Source organism: Tachyglossus aculeatus, chromosome 21 (genome assembly GCF_015852505.1).
Source record: "Tachyglossus aculeatus isolate mTacAcu1 chromosome 21, mTacAcu1.pri, whole genome shotgun sequence".
Classification (NCBI taxonomy): Eukaryota; Metazoa; Chordata; class Mammalia; order Monotremata; family Tachyglossidae; genus Tachyglossus; species Tachyglossus aculeatus.
The window spans coordinates 31581042-31605117 of NC_052086.1; the positions used below are offsets into that span (position 1 = coordinate 31581042).

A 24076-nucleotide genomic window follows, 5' to 3' on the forward strand; every position below is an offset into this window, starting at 1 on the left:
GAGGAGAACCGATGGGCAGAGATCACGTCCACCAACTTCACAGCACTTCCTCAAGCACTTAGTATAGGGCTCTGCAAACAGTAATTGTTTAATAAATATCATTGATTCATGATTGATGGAAAATTAGAGAAGCAGTATGGCCTAGTGGACAGAGCACCAGCCTGGGAGCCAGAAGGTCATGGATTCTAATCCCAGCTCCGCCACTTCTCTGCTGAGTGATCTAGGGCAAGTCATTCATTTATTCATTCATTCAATTGTATTTACTGAGCGCTTACTGTGTGCAGAGCACTGTACTAAGTGCTTGGAAAGTACAACACAGCAATAGAGAGAGACAATCCCTGCTCACAACAGACTAACAGCCTGGGGCGAGACATCAAACACAAGTCAGAAAGCATCAATATAAAAAGTAGAATTATAGATATATACATATATACATAAGTGCTGTGGGGCAGGGAGAGGGAGAAAGAGAAAAGGGAGCGAGTCGAGGTGACACAGAAGGGGAGGGAGCTGAGGAAAAGGGGTCTTAGTCTGGGGAGGCCTCTTGGAGGAGGTGAGCATTCAGTAGGGCTTTGAAGTGGGGAGAGTGATTTTTTGGTGGCTTTGAGAAGCAGCGTGGCTCAGTGGAAAAGAGCCTGGGCTTTGGAGTCAGAAGTCATGGGTTCAAATCCCGGCTCCGCCACTTGTTAGCTGTGTGACTTTGGGCAAGTCATTTAACTTCTCTGTGCCTCAGTTCCCTCATCTGTAAAATGGGGATGAAGACTGTGAGCCCCACGTGGGACAACCTGATCACCTTGTATCCCCCACAGCGCTTAGAACAGTGCTTTGCACATAGTAAGCGCTTAATAAATGCCATTATTATTATTATTATTATTATTTCAAGAGGGAGGGCATTCCAGGCCAGAGGTAGGACGTCGGCTAGGGGTCGGCAGCAAGACAGGCGAGATCAAAACACAAGTGAGAAGGTTAGCATCAGAAGAGCGGAGTGTGCGGGCTGGGATGGAGAAGGAGAGAAGGGAGGTGAGGTAAGATGGGATGAGGTGATAGAGATCTTTAAAGCCAATAGTGAGGCATTTTTGTTTCATTCAGAGATTGATAGTCAACCACTGGTGATTTTTGAGGAGTGGGGTGACATGCCCTGAACATTTCTGTAGAAAGATAGTAAGAGGAGAAGTCACTTCACTTCTCTGTGCCTCAGTTACTTCATCTGTAAAATGGGGATTGAGGCTGTGAGCCCCACGTGGGACAGGGACTGTGTCCATCCCGATTTGCTTGTATCTGCCCAGAGCTTAGTACAGTTCCTGGCACCAAGTAAGCACTTAACAAATACCACAATTACAGTTATGAAAAGAAGGAATTGGGGAGAATGTTTGTAGGTGTACAAACTCCTGGAGGGCCGGAATTGTGTCTTCTAACTCTATTGTACTCTCCCAAGCCCTTAGTACAGTGCTCAGGGTAAGACCCATTATACAGGGTAAGAGCTTAATAAATAATATTGATTGATTGTTTGACTGAAGAGGTGATGACAGTGATTCTAGAGCCATAGTTTAATTCTCTGGCAGAGACCATGTCTGCTAATTCTGTTCTATTCTATTAGAGAATTCTATTCTGAATTCTATTCTATTCTATTCTATTCTGTTCTATTAGAGAAGCAGCGTGGCTCAGTGGAAAGAGCACGGGCTTTGGAGTCAGAGGTCATGGGTTCGAATCCTGGCTCTGCCACGTGTCTGCTGTGTGACCTTGGGCAAGTCACTTAACTTCTCTGAGCCTCAGTTCCCTCATCTGTAAAATGGGGATTAAGACTGTGAGCCCCACATGGGACAACCTGATCACCTTGTATCCCCACAGCACTTAGAACAGTGCTTTGCACATAGTAAGCGCTTAACAGATGCCATTATTATTATCATTATTATTATTATTATTCTACTCTCCCAAGTCTGAGTACAGTCCTCTGCACCTAGTAAGTGCCCCACTTCAGTCTATACTTCACTCTGCTGCCCGGATTATCTTTGTGCAGAAACGCTCTAGGCATGTTACTCCCCTCCTCAAGAATCTCCAGTGGCTGCCTGTCAACCTACGAATCAGGCAAAAACTCCTCACCCTTGGCTTCAAGGCTGTCCATCCCCTCGCCCCCTGCTACCTCACCTCCCTTCTCTCCTTCTCCAGCCCAGCCCGCACCCTCCACTCCTCTGCTGCTAACGTCCTCACAGTGCCTCGTTCTCACCTGTCCCGCCATCTACCCCCGGCCCATGTCCTTCGCCTGGCCTGGAATGCCCTCCCTCCACAAATCCGCCAAGCTAGCTCTCTTCCTACCTTCAAAGCCCTACTGAGAGCTCACCTCCTCCATGAGGCCTTCCCAGATTGAGCCCTCTTTTTCCTCTCATCTTCCCCTCCCCACCACCCTACCTCCTTCCCCTCCCCACAGCACCTGTATATATATTCTACAGATTTATTTCTCTATTTATTACTTGTACATATTTACTATTTATTTTGTTAATGATGTGCATATAGCTTTAATTCTAATTGTTCTAACGATTTTGACACCCGTCTACATGTTTTGTTTTATTGTCTGTCTCCCCCTTCTAGACTGTGAGCCTGTTGTTGGGTAGGGACCATCTCTATATGTTGCCAACTTGTACTTTCTAAGCACTTAGTGCATTTCTCTGCACACAGTAAGCACTCAATAAAAACGATTGAACGAATGAATAAATACCATGGATTGATTGTAAAACAGAAGATTCAGTGTATCTGGCGCATTTAGCAGATACTGAAATGTTAACTGAATGAATGAAAGAATCCAGCTCATATGATCACTCCCTTCTCAACTGGACAATCCAGAGAACTAAGAGTTTTGAGGGACTGCTCCATGTATTCCACCCAGAGAAACAGTGACTGCTCCACTGAATTCAGAGCTTTAAGTCTGTCTCTATACTACGGCTTCAATCTGTTTTCACTTGCACTAAATCCTCTTTATCTACACATACTGCTCACCAAAAGACCACACTCTAGGGGGAGGAGAAGGCAGAGAGGGGAGTGAAAAGAAACCAAACAATAGCACACAGGTTGCTCAAAAACATTTACTTGCAGAACGGCAATGAGAATTCACATAACATTCATTTTGAAAGAAAAAAAAGGAAAATTACCACCGTGCAAATTAAATCCACCCTGGAGCAGCCGTAACCTGATCTTCCATCAATTGCTGGGGATTGTCAGAGGGAGGACAATTCATTTCGGGAGGCTCCCCAGCCCAGGGGAAATAGGTTCTGGCTTTTCACCTTTGGTTCAAGTGGAGCTGGAGTCACCAGTGAAAGGAGTTTGGTGGTCTCAGCTTAATCCCTCATTGAGCCTTGTCGGAAGCACAATGCCAGCCCAGCCAGGGACAATTTTGTCGAAAGAAAGTTCTCAGGCTTTCCCCGCCCTCCACCCGGTCTGGGAGAGCGGGTTCAGTTGCAGAATGGGGAGATCAGGGCTGATGGGCACGACTGAACGGAGCAGCTTTTAAGAGCCTTGCAGCATTTAACACGTGGAAGCATTCGCCAGAGCTAAATGCACTTGGAGGGAAAAGCAGTTTTAGGCAGTGCTCTCCTCTTGGCTGCGTTAGTCACTTCCTCGAGAAGCATCATATCCATTCCTCTCTCTCTTTCAATCTCCATATCCAGTCAGTCACCAAATCCTAATAATAATAATAATAATAATTGTGGTATCTGTCTGTCTGTCTGTCTGTCACATGTGTAAATGTATATATGTTTGTATGTATTTATTACTCTATTCATTTTATTTGTACATATTTATTTTATTTTGGGCATCTCACTTCTCTGAGCCTCAGTGACCTGTCTATACGCATATGTTTGTACATATTTATTACTCTATTTATTTTACTTGTCCATATTTATTCTATTTATTTTATTTTGTTAATATGTTTTGTTTTGCTGTCTGTCACCTGTGTAAATGTATATATGTTTGTATGTATTTATTACTCTATTTTATTTGTACGTATTTTATTTTGGGCATCTCATTTCTCTGAGCCTCAGTGACCTGTCTATACGTATATAGACCCCTCGTCCCCCTCTCCATCCCCCCCATCTTACCTCCTTCCCTTCCCCACAGCACCTGTATATATGTAGATATGGTTGTACATATTTATTACTCTATTTATTTATTTATTTATTTATTTTACTTGTACATATCTATCCTATTTATTTTATTTTGTTAGTATGTTTCGTTTTGTTCTCTGTCTCCCCCTTTTAGACTGTGAGCCCACTGTTGGGTAGGGACAGTCTCTATATGCTGCCAATTTGTACTTCCCAAGCGCTTAGTACAGTGCTCTGCACATAGTAAGCTCTCAATAAATACGATTGATGATGATGATGATGATGGTATTTGTTAAGTATGGGTCAAGCACTGGGAGAGATACAAGATAATCAGGTTCTATAAGGGGCTCACCGTCTACATAATAACAACAATAATAATAATAATGACGGTATTTGTTAAGCGCTTACTATGTGCCAAACACTGTTCTAAGCACTGGGGTAGATACAAGATAATCAGGTTGTCCCATGTGGGGCACACAGTCTTAATCCCCATTTGACAGATGAGGTAACTGAGGCACAGAGAAGTTGAGCAATTTGCCCAAGGTCACACAGCAGACAAGTGGTGGAGCCGGGATTAGAACCCATGACCTCTGGCTCCCAAGGCGGGGCTCTTTCCACTAAGCCCCATAGGAGGGAGAACAGGTATTGATTTCTCATTTCACAGATGAGGGAACTGAGACACAGAGAAGTTAAGAGACTTGCCTGAGGTCTCACAGCAGGTATGTGGCAGAGCCAGGATTAGAACCCTGGTCCTCTGTCTCCCAAGTCTGTGCTCTTTCCATTAAGTCACACTGCTTTCCAACGGTTCTGAATCCTGTCAATTCTGTCTTCAAACATCTCTGATCTGCTCCTCCTCTGATTCTGATCTGCCCCTTCCTTTGTATCCAAAAGTTTTCCATGCTGGTCCTGACAACTACCCTATCAGTCTCCTCTCACACCTCCCTGTCTTCAGTCTCTCCCCACTCCAGTCCATACATCACTCTGCTGTACAGAGCATTTTTTTTTTTAAACATCTCTTTGTGCAGGCCTTCTCGCTCATCAATAACTTCCAATTAATGGCCAATCCTCGCTGCATCAAGCAGAAATTCCTGTTTATTGGCTTTCAGACTCAATCAGCCCCTTCCTCTCAAGCCAGCCGACTCATTCCTCCTCTTAGCGCTGACTTCCTGCTCACCTATCCCTTCTTCCTGGAATAATAATAGTAATAATAATAATAGTGGCATTTATTAAGCGCTTCCTATGTACAAAGCACTGTTTTAAGCACTGTACTCATTCTCCATTCAAATCAGGTGGACCACTGCTCTCCCTATCTTCAGAGTCCCCCTGAAATCACTTCTCTTCTAGAAGGTCTTCCCTGTTCAATCTCTCATCTTGTATCTCACCCCCACATTGAGGATTTCCTCGCACTCGAGTACTTACCTCTTCTCTCCCATTTATATACATATCTTTGAAGTCTGTTACTTCCCTCTACTTGTAATTTATTTTAAATTCCTTTCCCTCACTCCATTATAAACTCTTTGAGGTCAGGGATTGTGTTTATCTATGCTACTGGATTGCACTCTCACAAGGGCTTAGTAAAGTGTTCTGCCCAGAATAAGCACCCAGTAAATATTATTGATGAATTATATGATCAGACAATTATCAGTTTTCCCTGGTAAAGGGATATAGGGATGTCACCAGTAACAGAAATCTAAAGATTCATTCATTCAATAATATTTATTGAGTGCTTATTCTGGGCAGAGCACTGTACTAAGTGCTCGGGAGAGTATGATACAACAATAAACAGAAGCATTCCCTGCCCACAGCTAGCTTGCAGTCTAGAGGGATTGTGCAAACTCCTCGCACATCCAGCTTTGACAGAGCCATATCTGACTACATTTGACAGGTTTCTGATATTCATCCTTAAGACTCTCTTGGCAAAGTGCTGAAGTGAACAGTGAAATCCCCAAAGGTTGAGCAAAAGGAGGAAAGAGGGCCAAAAGAAGAAAGGGCCTGGATAATCAGTACCTAAGGGATAGCCCATTGGAAAAAGCAAACAAAGCCCCCAGTTCATTAGCAGACAACTGCAAGGAAGAGAAGCACATCTGGAAAGTCCACATCAAAGTTACATGATCTCTTCAACAGGTTGTCTGGTATTCTAAGGGTTCCTTCCTCATATTTCATTCATTCAATCATATTCATTGAGAACTTACTGTGTGCAGAGCACTGTACTAAGCGCTTTGGAAGTACAAATCGGCCCCTACCCAACAATGGGCCTGTTTCTCAAGATTATGAAAGAAAATTTGTTCTGTAACAAATTGTTAGGAGCAGCAGTGATGCCACATAAGGATAAAGGAGTCTTGCTTCCAGGGGCTGCAGAGGGATCTTAAACAAAAGGGAAAAAGATAGGAGGTTTCCAAAGACAAATAGAGAACTTTCCTCTGTGTATGTTGGAGAGAGTGAGCTGATCCATGTGGGTAGGGATGGGCTTTTTTCACCATCACGATGGGTGACTGACAGTCCAATCCACACTGGACATGCAAAAACTATCCTTTGTCATACTGACATGTTGTCACTTCCCTAGCCTGTCATGGCTTTTGAATCTGCTTCTTGGCCCATCAAATCTCCCAGAAGCTTCTGCAGAAGCCTCTCTCTGCAAAATGGAAATGATAACACCTGCTTATTTTTCCTTCAAGGGGCTATTGTGAGAATGAGAATCGATATGAAAGTGCTAAACATTCTTATAGTTTGGGAAATACAGGAGATTTAGCTATTCAAAGAGTGTTGAACCATGATTTTGTCTTCTTTACTTAATTTAAGCCTCCATCTTCAGACAAGGGTGAAGTAGAAACCGGAAAGTTAAAGACCCATAATATAATAATAATAATAATAATAATGATGATGACATTGTTTTAGATGCTTACCATGTATCAAGCACTGTTCTAGGTGCTGGGGTAGACAGAAGCTAATCAAGTTGGACACAGTCCCCGTCCCACATGGGGCTCAAAGTCGTAATCCCCATTGTACAGATGAGGTAACTGAGGCCCAGAGAAGGGAAATGACTTGTCCAAGGTCATAAGGCAGACAAGTGGCAGAACCAGGATTAGAACCCAGGTCCCTTTGACTTCCAGACCCATTTTCTATCAACTAATCCACACAGCATGGCCTAGTGGAGAAGCAGCGTGGCTCAGAGGAAAGAACCAGGGCTTTGGAGTCAGAGGTCATGGGTTCAAATCCTGGCTCTGCCAATTAGCTGTGTGACTTTGGACAAGTCACTTAACTTTTTTGTGCCTCAGTTACCTCATCTGTAAAATGGGGATTAAGACCATAAGCCCTACATGGGACAACCTCATCACCTTGTAACATCCGCAGCACTCAGAACAGTGCTCTGCACATAGTAAGCGCTTAACAAATGCCATCATTATTATTATGATGACAATTGTGCTATTTGTTAAATGCTTACTATGCCAAGAATTGTACTAAGAGCTGGGGTGGACACAAGATCATCAGGTCAGCTATGGTCCCTGTCCCACATGGGGCTCAAAGACTAAGTCAGAGAGATAAATCCCCTTTTTACATGAAGAAACTGAGGCTCAGAGAAGTGAGTGATTGCCCAAGGTCATACTGGAAGCTAGTGGCAGAGTGGGGATTAAGAATCCAGGTCTTCTGATTTCCTGGCCTGTGCTCTTTCCAGTAGGCCACACTACTCCCCTATGAAAATAGACCATGAAAAATTGCATCGGGATCTTAACTTGATCTAATATCCTAATTCTGTTCTCCCTCAGCCTCAACCTGTGAGCCCAATACGGGGCAGGGACACTGCCTGACCTGGTAATTTTCTATCTACCCCAGCAATTACTATAATACTTGGCACATAGTAAGTGCTTAAGAAATACCACAATTAATATTCGTAGTAAAATCAATTGCTGATGTTGATGAGATTTTAAAATATCCTTTACATCATTTCAGTCAGGATGCCCGAGAACAAACTGATCATTTCAGTGTTCTGGCCATTCAAGATGGGGACTTCTAAGTTTCAATGAAACCATTTGGAAACAGAAATACTGAAGCAATGGATGCCTTCAGGTATTTTGTTTCCACTTTCATATGACTTACAATAAGTTTAAAGGTTCCCTCCTACTTGTGAATGATTGTTTTTACAACTTTATGGATAGCATAAAAGGTAGGCTTTCTGGACTAAACATATAGCCCAGAAAAAAAGCAATTTATGATTTATTAATTGTGCAAAGAAAAGAAAAGGTTCACAGTGTGAAGCAGAAGAAGAAAAGGACATGTTTTATTCAACAGACTTTTTTAGGTTAATACCATGTCATGTTGAAAAACCAAATAAAAAGTTCCTTTATTCTTCTACATATAACCTTCTTTTCATGAATAAAAAAGAATAGTGTTATTTGGAGAAGATGGAAAATTCAAACACTTTGATCATGATCCATTCATTGATTTTTCAAGGAGAACTTTAATGGGGGATTTAGGCTGTGTTTGATGTCTCTGATTAGAAAGCAAGACATCCCCTTAAAGTCCAGTTTTTAAAGCTAAATTTTCCACTTGGATGCCTGTAGGTGTCTCCTGTGGACTTCAGTGGGAGTCAGTCATGTTCCCTAGGACAAGATTTGGCATATAAAGTGTGAAATAGCATTTACTAGTACAGGGGGCAAGAAATACATCTGATCTATCAATGAATCAATAGTATTTGATGAGAGCCTACTGTTTGCAGAGCACTGTACTAAGCACCTGGCAAAATACAACAGAATTAGTAGATATGATTTCTGCCCTCAAGGAACCTAAAATCTTGTGGAGGTGGGAGGCAGGGAGGAAGACAGGCACTGAAATAAGTTAAAGGTAGGAGAAAGAGAAAGAGAGAATAAAGATTTATGAAAAAGTGGTATGGAAAGTGTGAGTACCCAAGCACTTAGGTAGTCTCCCACCCCTGCTCCCAATTGATCATTAATTATTAATCATTAATTGATCATTAAGTGGGCATCCTACTGTAATTCATTTTAAAGCCTGTCTCCCTCACAATCAATCAACTGTATTTATTGAGTTCTTGCTGTGTGCAGAGCACTGTCCTAAGCACTTAGAAGAGTACAAAATAACAATATAACAGAGTTGGTAGACACATCCCCTGCCCAACAAGCTTACAGTCTAAACGGGGAGTCTTCTAGACTGTATGCTCACTGTGGGCAGGGAATGGGTCTCTTATATTGTGCTCGCCCAAGCACTTAATACAGTGCTCTGCACCCAATAAGGGCTCAATAAATAAAATTGACTGACTGACCGACAATAATATAAATGAATTCCGGACATGTATGTAAGTGCTGTGGGCCTGACGGAGGGGTGACTAAAGGGAGCAAATCAGGGCAGCACAGAAGAGAGCGGGAGAAGAAGAAATGAGGGATTTAATCAGGAAAGGCCTCTTGAAGGAGATGTGCCTTCACTAAGGCTTTGAAGGTGGGGAGAGTAATTGTCTGTAGTATATGAAGAGGGAGGACATTCCAGGACAGAGGCAGGATATGGGCTGGAGGTCAGTGGTGAGATAGATGAGATTGTGGTACAGTGAGTAGATTGTAATTTCCTTGAGGGCAGGGATCATGTCTACTAACTCTACCGTACTCTCTCCCAAGCACTTAGTACTTGTGCTGTGCATTGAGTAAGCGCTCAATAAATGTTATTGGTTGATTGAATAGCTCCACCTCTGACTGCTGCAGAATGCTGCTTATATGGTACAGGATTATAACCCAGCAATGCTGTGCTCCTACTAGGAAAAGTTTATTCCTCTTTGTGCTATCTATCTCATGGTTCCCTCTCCAGAACAAATGCACACCCTGGTTCTTTTGCTCTGGGTTTCCTCAGCTTCATCCATCGATGCCCCCTGCAGAAATAATCTTGAGCCAGCGGGTAGGATGCTCAGAAACGAAGCAAGACAGGCTGTGAGAGAAACAGAATCACTGTCCAACTGCCAAATTCCCCAGACAAGAAACAGTTCCACTGATGACATTATGACTTCTGAAAAGGCAACTAATGTCTCATTATCCACTCTTAGGGATATTTACTCTGACAAAGGAAACAATTTAGGCCAGCATTACCTCTATTTCCCCAACAGTATCTGTTTCACCTCCCTCTGTATGCAGTCTGAGGTAGATACTCAAATTCCTTATTTGTTTGTTTTTGATATTTGAGGGCTTACTTTGTGCCAAGCACAACAGTATCTGTTTTCACCTCCCTCTGTATGCAGTCTGAGGTACATACTCAAATTCCTTATTTGTTTGTTTTTGATATTTAAGGGCGGGCTTACTTTGTGCCAAGCACTGTATTAAGCATTGGAATAGATACAAGATAATCAGGTTGGAACAGTCCCTATCCCTCGTGGGACTCACGGTCTGCTTTCTTGTACCTGGATCCATTGTTTTTCTTGCTTCATTGGGCCGAATCTGACTTTTCTCCAGTTACAGCAGAAGACCCCAGAAGTTTATCTTTTGAGAAATTTATGGCTTTGTAAATACTGATAAGGTAGAAAACCAATTTTGAGCTATGCACTGCCAGCCTAGCCCAAACAGCACTGTGAAACCAGAGCTGGACAGTGAGATCCAGCTAGCTCTGTCAATGTTCACGTTATCTGACATTTTGCCACGGCCTTTTGGGTGAAGAAGTCACTTCCTGAATGGAAACATCCTAAAAGTACCTTCCTCACACCCAAGGAGTTAGCAGCAGAATCTTAACATTTTTATGCCAGTTTGAGTGTCCCTGTTAAGATCTCTCCCAACAAAAGTGATACTGAAACAATCACTGTTCCAATACCATAGAAGGGAGGGAGGTGCATCTGCACCGTCTGTGTTGCCTATGTACTTGAATCTATATCCTTGAAGCACTTGATGATCACCGCATCTTGAACCCCACAGCACTTGAGTACATTTCTGTAATTAACTTTACCATCCGTCTCCCCATCTAGCATGTAAGCTCTTTGTGGTCAGGAAATGTGCCTGCCAACTCTGTTCAATTGTACTCTTCCAAGCATTTAATATAGTGCTCTTCATCATCATCATCATCAGTCGAATTTATTGAGCGCTTACTGTGTGCAGAGCACTGTACTAAGCGCTTGGGAAGTACAAGTTGGCAACATATAGAGACAGTCCCTACTCAATAGTGGGCTCACAGTCCAAAAGGGGGAGACAGAGAACAAAACCAAACGTACTAACAAAATAAAATAAATAGAATAGATATGTACAAGTAAAATAAATAAATAAATAGAGTAATAAATATGTACAAACATATATACATATATACAGGTGCTGTGGGGAAGGGAAGGAGGTAAGATGGGGGGATGGAGAGGGAGACGAGGGGGAGAGGAAGGAAAGGGCTCAGTCTGGGAAGGCCTCCTGGAGGAGGTGAGCTCTCAGTAGGGCTTTGAAGGGAGGAAGAGAGCTAGCTTGGCGGATGGGCAGAGGGAGGGCATTCCAAGCCCGGGGGATGATGTGGGCCGGGGGTCGATGGCGGGACAGGCAAGAACGAGGCACAGTGAGGAGATTAGCGGCAGAGGAGCGGAGGGTGTGGGCTGGGCTGGAGAAGGAGAGAAGGGAGGTGAGGGAGGAGGGGGCGAGGGGATGGACAGCTTTGAAGCCCAGGGTGAGTAGTTTCCGCCTGATGCGCAGATTGATTGGTAGCCAATGGAGATTTTTGAGGAGGGGAGTAACATGCCCAGAGCGTTTCTGGACAAAGACAATCTGGGCAGAAGCATGAAGTATGGATTGAAGTGGGGAGAGACACGAGGATGGGAGATCAGAGAGAAGGCTGACGCAGTAGTCCAGATGGGATAGGATGAGAGCTTGAACGAGCAGGGTAGCGGTATGGATGGAGAGGAAAGGGCGGATCTTGGCAATGTTGCGGAGCTGAGACCGGCAGGTTTTGGTGACGGCTTGGATGTGCGTGGTGAACGAGAGAGCGGAGTCGAGGATGGCACCAAGGTTGCGGGCTTGTGAGATGGGAAGGATGGTAGTGCCGTCAACAGAGATGGGAAAGTCAGGGAGAGGGCAGGGTTTGGGAGGGAAGACAAGGAGTTCAGTCTTGGACATGTTGAGTTTTAGGTGGCGGGCAGACATCCAGATGGAGATGTCCTGAAGGCAGGAGGAGATGCGAGCCTGGAGAAAGGGGGAGAGAGCCCGGGCAGAGATGTAGATCTGGGTGTCATCAGCGTAGAGATGATAGTTGAAGCCGTGGGAGCGAATGAGGTCACCAAGGGAGTGCGTGTAGATCGAGAATAGAAGGGGACCAAGCACTGAACCTTGGGGAACCCCCACAGTAAGAGGATGGGAGGGGGAGGAGGAGCCTGCAAAAGAGACTGAGAATGAACGACCGGAGAGATAAGAGGAGAACCAGGAGAGGACGGAGTCTGTGAAGCCAAGGTCGGATAGCGTGTTGAGGAGAAAGGGGTGGTCCACAGTGTTGAAGGCAGCTGAGAGGTCGAGGAGGATTAGGACTGATGGATCATCACCAGGTCATTTCTGCACAACGATAATCCAGGCAGCAGAGTGAAGTATAGACTGAAGTGGGGAGACACAGGAGGATGGAAGATCAGAGAGGCGGCTGATGCAGTAATCCAGTCGGAATAGGATGAGAGATTGAACCAGCAAGGTAGCGGATTGGATGGAGAGGAAAAGGAAGATCTTGGCGATGTTGTGGAGGTGAGACCGGCAGGTTTTGGTGACCGACTGGATGTGTGGGGTGAATGAGAGAGCAGAGTCGAGGATGATACCAAGGTTGTGGGCTTGTGAGACGGGAAGGATGGTAGTGCTGTCTACAGTGACGGGAAAGTCAAGGAGAGGGCAGGGTTTGGGAGGGAAGGTAAGGAGCTCAGTCTTGGACTTATTGAGTTTTAGATGGCGGGCAGACATCCAGATGGAGATGTCTTGAAGGCAGGAGAAAATATGAGCCTGGAGGGAGGGAGAGAGAGCAGGTGGGGAGATGAAGATTTGGGTGTCATCAGCGTAGAGATGATAGTTGAAGCCATAGGAGCGAATGAGCGAATCAGTGAGGTAAAGTAGGATGGGGAGTCTGATTGAGTGCCTTGAAGCTGGTGGTAAGGGGGTCCTGTTTGATGTTACAACGTATGTATATAACAGAAAAGCAGCATGGCTCAGTGGCTAGATCACGGACTTGGGAGTCAGAGGTCATGGGTTCTAATCCCGGCTCCTCTAATTGTCAGCTGTGTGACTATGGGCAAGTCACTTCACTTTGCTGTGCCTCAGTTACCTCATCTGTAAAATGGGTATTAAGACTTTGAGCCCCACATGGGGCCACCTGATCACCTTGTATCCTCCCCAGTGCTTAAAACAGTGCTTTGCACATAGTAAGTGCTTAACAAATGCTATTATTATTATTATATAATATATACTCATTTATTGATATTTTAGCAAACCTACACTCTGAATCTTCGACTCCTTTTTTTCATTCAGCACACATATTCAATGTCACCAAATCCCATCAGTTCAACCTTCACAACAATGTTAAAACCTGCCCTTTCTACTCCATCCCAACTGCCATCATAATAATAATAATGATAGCCTTTATTAAGCGCTTACTATGTGCAAAGCACTGTTCTAAGCACTCGGGAGGATACAAGGTGATCAGGTTGTCCCACGAGGGGCTCACAGTCTTCATCCCCATTTTACATATGAGGTAACTGAGGCCCAGAGAAGTGAAGTGACTTGCCCAAAGTCACACAGCTGACAGTTGGCGGAGCCGGGATTTGAACCCATGACCTCTGACTCCAAAGCCCGGGCTCTGTCCACTGAGCCACACTGCTTCTCCAAGCAGCTGCTCCAAGGAGCTGCTTCTCCATCATGTTAATCCAAGCATGTATCCTAGTCCACCTTGATTACTGTATCATTCTCCTTGTTGGCTTCCCTGCCTCCTGTCTCTCCCAACTCCAGTTCAAACTTTACTCTGCTCCCCAGAAGTTCCAATGGATAAACACAAAAGTTAATAAAACCACATGAAATCTGTCTTCATCCAGACATCTGGCTTGTAAAAACCTCAATCTACCCAATGTCATTCACTAGGTTTCTTCTGTAGGGGTGGATTCTCAGGAGATCTGATACTGTTGGGAGAATGTGATACACTTATACTTTTGGAAAGAGCCCATCCATATCCCACAATCAGAAGGTACGCAATAAGAAGGGAGAGATTGGAATGGCGCAATGGTTTCAGGCTTCTTGACTGAATGCAAAACCATCTTTTCCTCCTTGGGTTTCATTCCAATCATGTAATCCCCCTGTTGGCATAGGGAAAGAAACCTAGTTTCATTTCTTACCACAAAGTTCCACCTCCCTAATTTCAGGTGCCAAGATTCAACCTCCAACCCTGGAGTTCAATAAAAATCACATCCTCTCTTGCCTGTACACAGGTGATGCTATGCCCCTTCATTCCCTCTGTTGCCAGGCGAGAGAATCCATTTCATAAAGACTTATTCAAGGGGTGCCACAGTGTATTATCAGTGATCTAACATTCACATATATCTTTAAATCTAGCCCTTTGTGAACAAAGACTTTGTAACAAAGCCAATCTCATTTACCTCCTGCCATGAATTCTCCCTCATCTGTGTCCGTCTATGTCTTCTGACGCTTCTGCACAGGTTTGCCACATAGGTCAAATCCAGGGACAAGGAGAGAGAAATCATTGCATCATGTCAAATCTAGGCAAAAGGGCCAAACAGACTCCAGATTGGACAGTACCAGAGATTTGTATGCAACGTTCTCTTTGTTTTTCATTTCTACGGTATTTGTTAAGTGCTTACTATGTGCCTGGGACTATATTTAGGTAATACAAGCTGATCAGGTTGGACACAGTCCATGCCTCACATAGAGTTCACCATTTTAATCCCCGTTTTACAGATGAGGTAACTGAGGCACAGAGAAGTAAAGTTACTTGCCCAAGGTCACACAGCAGACAAGTGGTGGAGCTGGGGTTAGAACCCAGGCCCTTCTGATTCCCGTGCCGTTGCTCTATCCACTAGGCAATTCTGCTTTTCTGGTTGTGCTAATCATCTTCAAATGGAAAACCAAACTCCTTTTATTGCCTCCAGTGCAATTCTCCGACCAACTAGAAGAGGCGGCAGAACGTTTACAGAATAGCTGCTAATTCACTTAATGGTAATGCAAACATAGATTCAAATTAAGGTCAGAGAATGCTCACTTACATCTTTTTTGCCCCAGGAGAGGTGAATGAGAAAGATTACTTGTGGATTATAATTGCTTAAAATAGGTTGTGATGTAAAAATCTAATCCCTTCTTCTCTTCAATAGAAAAGTTCTACAGACAGAGAAATTATATTTAATGCCAGTGTGCCGAGAAAAGAAAGGCAATTCTGTTCTCCCTTTGGGGGAAAGTCTAAGGATGTCTTTTTAGAGCTGTCAGAATTCACAAACCATAATAAATTATTCTTTTTCATTACTGATTTACTAAGTAGTCTGTTTGGTGTAATGGTAGAACATTTCTGTTTAATTTCAGTAGCATTAGACCACTATGATTCCTGATCTGAAACCAACTAGACGCATCAAGAGAAGGGCTATATTTTATTTTGTGATCTGGGCCCAGCCTTCAAACTCTCCTGGGCACAAGCCTCGAAGCAGAGAATATGTCCGTTTGACTACATGCCTGGAAATGAAAAGACGCTCCGTTTTATGATATTGGGCTCCTTGGGGATCCAACCTGAGTAAAAGTTTGGCTGAAATCTTAATGTACTAGTGAGCATTTGCACCTCAGTGTTTTATCAATGGAGTGGTTCCTTCCCAGAACCTATAATCATGAGTGACTCTCAAAACTCACCCCACTGTACAATTACTAATCAAAATCAATCAATGGCATTTATTGAATGCTTACTGTATGTAGAGCATTGTACAAAGCGTTCGGGGGAATACAGTGCAGTAGAGTCGGTAGACCCTTTCCCTACCCATATATAGTCTAGATATACTCTAGAGGGGGAGACAGACATTAAAATAAATAAATAACTTATAGATATGTACATAAGTACTGTGCGGCAGTAGATGGGGAGAATACCAAATTCCCAAAGGGCACAGATCCGAGGCCATAGGTGATACAGAAAGAACAGGGTGACCTGGAAAAGAGGGCTTAATTGGGGAAGGCCTCTCGGAGGAGTGTGACTGTATATATGTATATATGTTTGTACATATTTATTACTCTATTTATTTATTTATTTATCTTACCTGTACATATCTATTCTATTTATTTTATTTTGTTAGTATGTTTGGTTTTGTTCTCTGTCTCCCCCTTCTAGACTGTGAGCACGCTGTTGGCTAGGGACTGTCTCTATGTGTTGCCGACTTGTACTTCCCAAGCGCTTAGTACAGTGCTCTGCACACAGTAAGTGCTCAATAAATACGATTGATTGATTGATTGATTGATTAATAAGGCTTTGAAGTTGGGGAGAGTTGTGGTTTGATGTAAATGGATGGGGAGGGAAGTCCAGGCCAGAGGGATTCCAGTAAGGGTCAGATAGGATTCATTCAGTCGTATTTATTGAGTGTTTACTGTGTGCAGAGCACTGTACTAAGCGCTTGGGAAGTACAGGTTGGCAACATATAGAGAAGGTCCCTACCCAACAGCGGGCTCACAGTCTAGAAGACTCAGATAGGATGATAGTAATGTGGTATATGGTGTTTGTTAAGTGCTTCCTTTGTTAATTTGCTAAGTGCCGCATGTACTGTACTAAGCAGTTGGGTAGATGCAGTACAGGCAGACTGGACAGTTTTGGTCCCACAGGGGCCTCACAGATTAATAGGGAGGGAAAGCAGGAACTTAATACCCATTTTACAGGTGAGAAAACTGAGGCACAGAGAAATTAAATGACTTGCCTGAGGTCATATGCCAGCAAGTGGCAGCGCCAGGATTAGAATCCAGGTCATCTAACTCTCAGGACTGTTCTTTTCACTCGCGTGGTACTAGTACAGAATGAGTTTATGCTTAAATTATAGTAAAAGATTATTTCAGCCCCTCTGATATCACATCCCTCCAAGAGACCTTCCCCGATTACTATCTTATCTTACCAGATCAAATCCTCGCACAACCTCTGCTTCAGCATCATAAACACACTTATGCATGTACAATCTCCCAAAGCACTTATGCACCTATCTCGTATACCCCTTTACCTAAGCACAATCTAAGCACAGTTCCCTTTTCCTTCTTCCTCCTCTCTTTTAACTGATTTGCCTGTCTCCCTCCTCTAGTTTGCAAGTTCCTTAGGGCCAGGGATCATGCCTACTATAATAATAATAATAAGAAGAATAATCATAATGGCATTTATTAAGCACTTACCATGTGCAAAGCACTGTTCTAAGCGCTGGGGAGGTTACAAGGTGATCAGGTTGTCCCACGGGGGGCTCACAGTCTTAATCCCCATTTTACAGATGAGGTAACTGAGGCCCAGAGAAGTTAAGTGACTTGCCCAAAGTCACACAGCTGACAAGTGGTGGAGCCGGGATTTGAACCCATGACCTCTGACTCCCAAGCCCGTGCTCTTTCCACTGAGCCACGCTGCTTCTCTAATCTTCTCTACTATCTCTGTTGTTGTACTTTCCCCAGCACTCAGTTCAGTGCTCCATGAGTGCTCAGTGCCCTTCTAGACTGTGAGCCCATTGTGGGCAGGGATTGTCTCTATTTGTTGCTGAATTGTACTTTCCGAGCGCTTAGTACAGTGCTCCGCACAAAGTAAGCGCTCAATAAATACGATTGAAAGAATAAATGAATGAATGCTCTGCACCCAGGAGGCGCTCAGTACATACTATGAATTGACTGATGGATTGAAGAGGGATTTGAGGCAGATGTTGAAAAGAAGATCATCTTGAAGGGGAAAGAGGGAAAGAGATGGTTCTTTCGCACACATAGATTTAACTCATCCTATCCTAACTGGATTACTGCATCAGCCAACTATCAATTCTCCCATCCTCCTGTCTCTCCCCACTTCAATCCATACTTCACGCCGCTGCCCGGGTCGTCTTTGTGCAGAAACGCTCTGGGCATGTTACTCCCCTCCTCAAAAATCTCCAGTGGCTACCAATCAATCTGCGCATCAGGCAAAAACTCCTCACCCTTGGCTTCAAGGCTGTCCATCACCTCACCTCCTCCTACCTCACCCCCCTTCTCTCCTTCTCCAGCCCAGTCCACACCCAGCCTGGTTTCAGGCTCCACTGAGCAAGTGTGGGATGGTATAATAATCACTGTGGCACTTGTTAAGCACTCATTTCGTACCAACCACTGTACAAAGCGCTGGGGTAGAGACAATATAAGCAGATCAGACATGGTCCTTTTCTCACCCGGGGATGACAACTGTTTCTTCATCCTGTTTCCACTTCAGGAACAAAGTTTCTGATGATGGTCAGATGGAGTGCTGGACCCCTATAACAAGGAAACAGGTGTGGAATCTCCTGTTGGGTAGATTTGGAAGAATAAAACTGGTGATCATTTTTGAAGAAAAGTTTAGGCATGGGGATCAACCAGGTGTCTTATTGAGGTCATTTCCAGTCATAGTTTTCTTTGATTTATGAAGTCTTTAGGAACACAGGACCTTTCATTAGTACAAATATTGAGAAAGAACAAACAAGACCTGAAGGAACAAAGAGAAACTTGCCTTAACTTGGCTATTTTTTTATTTTATGAAAGGATTGTTCAGAACAGAGAAGAAATGGTCCCTTCAATCAAAAAATTTTCATTCCAAAAACAGCTTACATTTCAATGGCTGGATGATAAATTGAGATTTTTTTAATCTTACCTATTCTGTCTTCCCTACTACGAGAAGAATACATCTAGATCATAATTAGAGGAGGAGCATTTATAGGGGTGTTCCGGAATGTGTTTGGAATGTAAAGGCCTGAATCATAAAGCAGAATGCCAGGTGATTCATAACACTAAGGCAACATTTAATGAAAATAGTGCATTTTCTACCCCGACTTTTCCCCAAACCATTGATAACCACAACTCTCATCACATTCAAATCACTAACTCTTCTTTCCCTGATTAATTTCCCAGCAACCTGAGCCATTTCATCTCTCAGCCAACTCCAGCACTTCTGAACTTATTTATACCTCTTTGCACTCGTGTATAGATTCATTCATTCATTCAATCGTATTTATTGAGCGCTTACTGTGTGCAGAGCACTGTACTAAGCGCTTGGGAAGTACAAGTTGTGTATTCACTGATATATTTGGTTTACTTCTTGTAATTACTAAATCAATCGCATTTGTTGAGCACTTACTATGTCGCTTGCATCTACTTCAGTGCTTAGTACAGTGCCTGGCACAAAGTAAGCGCTTAACAAATACCATTAAAAAAGCTCTAAAATATTGTACTAAGTGCTTGAGGGAGTGTAATATAACAGAATTGGTAGACATGATCCCTGTTCACAGGGATCTTGCAGTCTAAAGGGGACATTAATAGATCAGAGGCTTTCCTGACTAGGCCCTCTTCTCCTCTTCTCCCACTCCTCTCAGCCCCACAGCGACCAATCAACTGAGCAGTGGTATTTACTGAGCGCTTACTATGGGCAAAGCACTGTTCTAAGTGCTTGAGAGTGAATGGGAAAGACAAAGCGGTGGTTGAAAACTGAAGAAATTAATAAGTGAATGAGTAATCAATCAATATATGCAAGAGTATTAGAATGGGTGTTCATTCATTCATTCATTCAATCGTATTTATTGAGCACTTACTGTGTGCAGAGCACGGTACTAAGCGCTTGGGAAATACAAGTTGGCAACATATAGAGACGGTCCCTACCCAACAACAGGCTCACGGTCTAGAAGGGGGAGACAGACAACAAAACAACACATGTGGACGGGTGTCAAGTCATCAGAATAAATAGAAAGCTAGATGCACATCATTAACAAAATAAATAGAATAGTAAATATGGACAAGTAAAATAAATAGAGGAATAAATCTGTACAAACATATATACAGGTGCTGTAGGGAGGGGAAGGAGGTAGGGCGGGGGGATGGGGAGGAGGAGGTGGAAATTAATGGGAGAATGCCTCTTGGAAGCTGTGGGTTTTCAAGAGGGCTTTGAAAATGAAATGAGCCATAGCCTAGCAGATTTGAAATTGTATATATATGTACATATCTCTAATTCTATTTATTTATATTAATGCCTGTTTTACTTGTTCTGATCTGTTTCTACATCTCTAATTCTATTTATTTAAATTGAATCATTCATTCAATCATGTTTATTGAGTGCTTACTGTGTGCAGACCAGTGTACTAAGCACTTGATGCTATCGATGCCTGTTTACTTGTTTTGATGTCTGTCTCCCCCACTTCTCGACTGTGAGCCCATTGTGGGCAGGGACTGTCTCTCTTTGTTGCTGGATTGTACTTTCCAAGTGCTTAGTAGACTGCTCTGCGCACAGTATATATGTGAATACAGATGTGATGTATATATATCACATCATATATACATATATGTGTATATATTCATACACACATATACATATATGTGTGTATGTATCTGTGATATATATATATATATGTATATTTCTAATTCTATTCATATAAATTGATGCTGTCTATGCCTGTTTACTTGTTTTGATGTTTGTCTCCCCCCTTTTAGGCTGTGAACCTGGTGAGGGAAGGGACTTCCTTCTTTGTTGCTGAACTATAATTTCCAAGTGCTTAGTCCAGTGCTCTGCACACAGTAAGCACACAATAAATATGATGGAAGGAAGGAAGGAAGGAAGGAAGGAAGGAAGGAAGGAAGGAAGGAAGGAAGGAAGGAAGGAAATGGGAAAGCTGCATCTCCTCCTAAGATCCTGTGGGCAGAAATCGTATCTACCAACTCTATTGTTTTGTACTATCCCAAACCCTTAGTACAGTGCTCTAAACACACTAACCCCGCAAAAGATACCATCGATTGGGTAGGAGTTCCAGACAGGTAAACAGGTAGGAACAATGGATGAAGGATTGGAGACTATTAAAGCCCTGTGTCTTTTGAATTTACTTTTCAATATTCTATTTATTTCTTCTACCAATTTCCTTTGGAAATAACTCTAAATTGATAGTCTCGTAGTCATATTCTTTGCTTCTCACCATGTTAGCTCCATATGAAATAAGCTCTAATTGGCTTTCCCATTTTCACTTTATTGTTCCTATCTCCATTCAAAAGAGGTCTTCCCTCACTACACTCCAGCTCATGCTGCTTGTTCCTCTCAAGGCAGACTATTCCTCGTGCCCCCACTCCTCTTCTGCCTCCGAACCTTTGATCTTGCCTTTCCTCCGACCTACAGCCCCCTCCCCGTTCAAATCTGCCAGACCACAGCTCTCCCCATCTTCAAAGCTCTCCTGGAATCTCACTTGCTCCAGAAGGCCCCCGTCAATTAAGTTTTCTTCTTTTTCTATCAGAAAGCTCCTTTCGGTGGAAACAGCATGGCCTAGTGGAAAGAACATGAGCCTGGGGGTCAGAGGACCTGGATTCCAGCTAATTAACTTGGCTGCTGTGTGATCTTGGGTGAGTCACTTGACTTCTCTGGGCCTCAGTTTCCTCAACTGTAAAATGGGGATTAAATAATTTTTCTCCCTCCTCCATAGACTGTGAGCCCTATGGCACTTTTAAAGCACTTACTATGTGCCGAACACTGTTCTAAGCGCTGGGGTAGATACAGGTTAATCAGATTGAACCCAGTCCCTGTCCCACATGGGGTTCACAGTGTTAATCCCCATTTTAGAGATGAGGTAACTGAAGTCCAGAGAAGTTAAGTGACTTGCCCAAGGTCACACAGCAGACATAGCAGACCTAGCAGAGAAGCAGCGTGGCTCAGTGGAAAGAGCATGGGCTTTGCAGTCAGAAATCATGGGTTCAAATCCCGGCTCCACCACTTGTCAGCTGTGTGACTTTGGGCAAGTCACTTCACTTCTCTGTGCCTCAGTTACCTCATGTGTAAAATGAAGATGAAGACGGTGAGCCCCATGTGGGACACCCTGATCACCTTGTAACCTACCCAGTGCTTAGAACAGTGCTTTGCATATAGTAAGCGCTTAATAAATGCCATTATTATTATTATTATTATTATGTGGCAGAGTCAGGATTAGTACTCAGGTCCTTTTGATTTCCAGGCCCTTGCTCTATCCGCTAAACCACGCTGCTTCTCTGCAGAACAGGGACTGTGTCTGATCTAGTTAATCTACACCTAGTCCAGCCCTTTGAACAGTGTTTGACACATAGTAAGTGCTTAACGAAGGCCATAAAAAAGAAGACTGCTCAGGCCACACAGGGCCATAAATGAAGAAGATGCAGGTGGCCACATTCTGCCCAGCCTGGCCATCAGGCCCAAAATAGCCAGAGCCCTTGCAGTGAGGCTCTTGAAGGCGTTCAAAGAACACCTTGGGTAATAATAATAAGGATAACTGTGGTATTTGGTAAGTGCTCATTATGTGCTAAGCACTGTTCGAAGTGCTTGGGTAGACACAAGATAATCATGGGGCTCAGTCTAAGCAAGCGGAACAACAGGTATTGAATCCCCATTTTGCAGATGAGGGAACTGAGGCACAAGAGAAGTTAATTGATTTGCCCAAGGTCAGAGAGCTGGCGGGTGGAGGGGCTTAGATTAGAACCCAGGTCCTCTGACCCCCAAGCCCATGCCCTTCCCACTAGGCCACACTGCTTCTTGGATACTCGTGATCAGCGGAGCCACTGGAAGCCCTTGTCAGGCACTGACCAGACTGGGCTTCAAGAGCCTCAGAAGGTCCTCCCCTATGGAGTCCCTATAGGAGTCCCCCTATTGGGGGACTCCTCAGAGAGATGGGAATATGATGGATGGACTCAGTCAAAAAAGGTGGAGCTATCTAGAAGTAGAGGGAGATATTATGGCACTTGGAACAAATTTCACTAACCTATGCTTGGCTTTGTTGGACTTAACCAGAAGATGAGTGGCAGAGGAAAGATGCTAACAGAAACCCTTCACGTCTGAAGGGAGTTTTCACTCCAGCTGCTGAATGTGACCCCCAAAAGTGCCTCCAGCGTCAAACTTCTAGGGTCTTTTGAGGGAGCTAGATTGGGAATTCAGTGGTTTTGGTGCTCTATTTCTCCGTCTAGTCTGGTTCTGGGCTGCACATGGGGAAACTGTTCTCCCATTTCTATCTTTCCTAAAACTAAATCCCATATCACAGGACCACAATCAAGAAAGACCTTATCAGTCAAATCAGTGGTATTTATTGAGCTCTTTCTGTGTGCAGGGCACTATACTAAGCACTTGGGAAAGTACAGTAGAGTTGAAAGACATGATTCATGTCCTCAAGGAGCTTACAATCTAGCAGAAGAGTCAGGCAATAAAAAATATATAGTTACAAGAAGCAGCATAGTATAAGGATATGTACATAAGTGCTGGGGTTGGGGGCCGGGGGAGTGAGGATCAAATAGCTTAGGGGATATGAACCCAAGTGAATAGGTGACATAGAAGAGAGAGAAAGTTGGGTGGGGAGATGAGCAATTATTTTAGGGAAGATTTCCTGGAAGAGATCTGATTTTAGTAGGGCTTTGAACATTGGAAGAATGTTGGTCTGCTGGATATGATGAGGGAAGGAGTTGCAGGCCACAGGGAAGGCATGAGCAGCCAGAGTGACAAGATTTAGGTACAGTAAGGAGGTTGGTGTTAGAGGAGCAAAGGAGCAAATTAATCACTCAGTGGCATTCATTAAACACTATGCTGTGCACTTGGGAAATGCAATACAACAGAGTCAGTAGGTGTGGTATGTTCCCTGCCACCAGGAGCTTGAAGTCTACAAAGAGAGGCAGGCAGAAAAGTAGATTAGGGATTGAGCAAAGAGTATATCTCCCAAACTCTTAGTACAGTGCTCTGCATGCAGTATGTGCTCAATAAATACAATTGATTGACTGACTGATTTACATAAGCATTTTCGGGCTTGGGTGTACGACTGGTTTGTAGTGAGAGAGGAGTGAGATTAGATTGGCAGGCTTAGCTGCAATTAAATAATATCATTCACC

General features: G+C 43.6%; 1 long non-coding RNA gene across 2 annotated transcripts in view; it reads right to left on the reverse strand.

Annotated features, from left to right (window-relative positions):
- Window positions 1–18509, reverse strand: part of LOC119942860 — a 38957-nt gene extending 20448 nt beyond the window's left edge. Inside the window, exons 1-2 of one of the 2 annotated variants that reach the window (XR_005455405.1) lie at window positions 18409–18509; window positions 14653–14704 (exon numbers count right to left, since the gene is read on the reverse strand). This is a non-coding gene — a long non-coding RNA (uncharacterized LOC119942860). Of the gene's footprint in view, window positions 1–14652; window positions 14766–18408 lie in introns of those variants that run through there. The other variant, XR_005455404.1, reaches the window with a different exon arrangement.
- Between the last annotated feature and the right edge of the window lie 5567 nt (window positions 18510–24076).